General features: G+C 50.9%; 1 non-coding gene across 1 annotated transcript; it reads left to right on the top strand.

Moving 5' to 3' along the window:
* The first annotated feature begins 1,460 nt into the window (after window positions 1-1,460).
* Window positions 1,461-1,533, top strand: TRNAV-UAC (transfer RNA valine (anticodon UAC)). The gene has a single exon. It is a non-coding gene; the product is annotated as a tRNA-Val (tRNA).
* The last annotated feature ends 1,341 nt before the right edge of the window (window positions 1,534-2,874 follow it).

Below are 2,874 nucleotides of genomic sequence, written 5' to 3'. Positions count from 1 at the left end.
GAATGCTGCAGTATTCCCCACCTGCACGTCCCCACGCACCGTCGCCAGCCGTCTCTCACTTCCCCGTTCGTTGTCGTCGCAGATGGGAATTGGGAAATGGAAGTGTGGAAGCGAAACTGCTGAGCTCGGGATTCGGGCTGATGCCAGCACGTGCCTCCCTCCCACGCCTCCAAGGGCCTCGGCCGCAGCTGTAGAGGAATCCTGGTTTTTAGTGAGCCTTCAAGCTGTCATTTTCAGCTCCCATGGTCATAGCCTGCAGGGACGATGCAGTGACTCAGACAGGTGCAGCTCTGCACACTGTGCACTGGCTTCCATAGGCCCAAGATCTCCCAGTCTTTAATGTCTTTCTCTCCACTGCACCGCAGGAGAGAAGGTGCTGCTATTATTCCCATTGTACAGATTGAAAACTGAGGCACAAGTCCAGCTAGAGGGGAGGAGGGGAAGAAGTGGAACAGGAGGGTTGTCCTGGTCTCTGCAACCCCACTAGGGACAGTACTGCTGGGTGCAGCCCTTTGGGGGTCTGGCTGGGGGACAGAACTGGTCTGGCCACTGGAGCCCACAACTTTCAGGCCTTAAATGTCATGGTCCAGTATGTATTTTGCATACTGGCAGGGAGGGCCTTGCAGCGGCCTGTTCGTTGACTGGCCTGGGGAGCACCTTATGCTGGAGGGTCGGGGCAAGCAGCTCACAAAGCTCCAGCAATGTAACGTTCTTCAGGTCAGACCTGCGACCCTGCTGCTGGTCAGCCCAGGGCTGTGTGATGATGGGATCCCACCCGTCTGGGCTTGTGGCCCTGCTCCAGCTCTTTGTAGGGGGGAAGCACCTACCATGCCCAGCAGGGGACAGTTTGAATTTGCCTTGTCTTAATCTTCCACCTACACCTGCTTCTTTGTCAGCTGCCTTCAGTGGGTCAGACAAAGCTCCTGTTGGCCCCAGCTTGCCCTTCCCAGACTATGGGAGCTGCAGGAAGTGGTGGCCTGGCCCATGGGCTGCTTACTGCTCACCTCTGGTGTAGATCATCAAGGCCTGGGTCTCCAGTGCAGGAGCTGCTGCCTCAGTTCCCACTAATCAGGGACTTTCTCTGCAGCAGAGAGATACTTCTAGCAGCCCTGGGTACCTAAATCTCGGCGGTCATATTGAAAGGTTGTGGGGCCCAGTTGTACTTTGTCCTTCCTTGGGTCTCAGAAAGACCCTGTCTGGGAGGCAGATGCAGCACAGGGGATAAGACAGGGTGCTCCTTGGGGGAGAAAATGGGTGTCTTCTCAGTTCTGGGGCTGCAGACTTCCAAAACCTGCTACTAGTTTGATGACCATGAGAAACTCAACTGGCAATCTTCTGAGCTAAAATCATGGGCTCCTGCAATGTATGTTAAAGAAACTGAAATCACCTCTAGAATCCTGGGCAGAGGCAGTAGAACAATGTACAAATAGTATCAGTTACAGTTTTTTTTTCCCACAGCAGATTCCATAGTGTAGTGGTTATCACATCTGCTTTACACGCTGAAGGTCCTGGGTTCAAACCCCAGTGGAATCAGGCACAGACTGTTTTAATAACAGTGAACTAAATATCAGAGGGGTAGCCATTTTAGTCTGGATCTGTAACAGCACCGAAGGGTCCTGTGGCACCTTACAGACTAACAGAAAAGTTTTAAGTGTGAGCACGTGTCTGTTTGAGCACGAAAGCTCATGCTCAAAACTTTTCTGTTAGTCTATAAGGTGCCACAGGACCCTTCGTTGCTGTTAGTGAATAAATGGTGTGCGTAATTCTATAGCCTGACAGCTGCACCACAACATCTTCCAGAATTACCAGATGAAAGCCACTCTGCTCTGCAAAGGGTGACCAGCTGTGACCACAAACCATCACCCTGGTGAGGACCAGAACATGATCATGGCACAGATCCCTTTGAAATTAGGATCCTGGCCTTCCATTATGTCTGATCTGGAAAGCTGGAGAAATATATCCTCCTGGCTGACACCTTGAGAACTGCTAAGGGCTACAAGGTTCGAACTCAACAAGAAGTCCTGTGGCACCTTATAGACTAACAAATATTTTGGAGCATAAGCTTTCGTGGGCAAAGACCCCCCCTTCATCAGATGCAATTCATGCACTCATAATCAGAGCTCTGGGCGCATGGATCCCCGGTAATGGGTGACACTGTGGAATCAGTCAACGAGGCGTGGCTGATGGGGCACCTTGAAGGGTTGGATACCAGCAACTGGTCAAGGAACATCTATCTATATAGGTGACATCTGGAGGTGCACAGGGGGCCACCATGGCTGCGTTGAGTCCAGAGCCAGTGCTTCTTCTCCCTGGGACTGGGGGACTAGCCCTGCACCCACCAGAAGCAGCCCAGTGCTTCTGCAGGAAGAGGGACGGGAAGGGGCTGGCATGGGGGCACCTGGCGGGCACCCACCTCAGAATCACCACATTGGTCACCGCAGTCTGTCTAGACCACATCTCCAGACATCAGCAAAACCAGGACAGATTAGCTGAAGCCCCAATGAGAAGCAAAGTCAGGGACCTTAACAACCAGTCCCAAAACTCTCAATTTCAGAAGGACAAGCTACTCTGAATCCCATATTTGCTTTCTACAACCACCTCACCCCATAAGTTTCAAGAGTGACGAGTCCAAATATTTAGGTGTGGCACAATAGATGGGGCATTAGCTTTAGGGAAACACATCTAAGGCTAGAGATTCAAGTTCCCTGAAAGGTAGACCTTTTGGAAATGAAACGAGCAACAGAAAAAATACTGAACCAATGAAAGCAAGAGTCAGATGATTTCTACCCTTCTTGGGAGAAAACTTCCGACCTCCATTGATTTCTTTTTATAAAAACAAACTCAAATCTCACTCCCCGCCTTTTTTTTCTTTTT

The sequence above is a fragment of the Carettochelys insculpta genome, chromosome 6 (assembly GCF_033958435.1).
Source record: "Carettochelys insculpta isolate YL-2023 chromosome 6, ASM3395843v1, whole genome shotgun sequence".
Lineage (NCBI taxonomy): Eukaryota > Metazoa > Chordata > Testudines > Carettochelyidae > Carettochelys > Carettochelys insculpta.
Note: the sequence above shows the minus strand (reverse complement) of the source record. Positions and strands in the feature narration are given on the sequence as shown.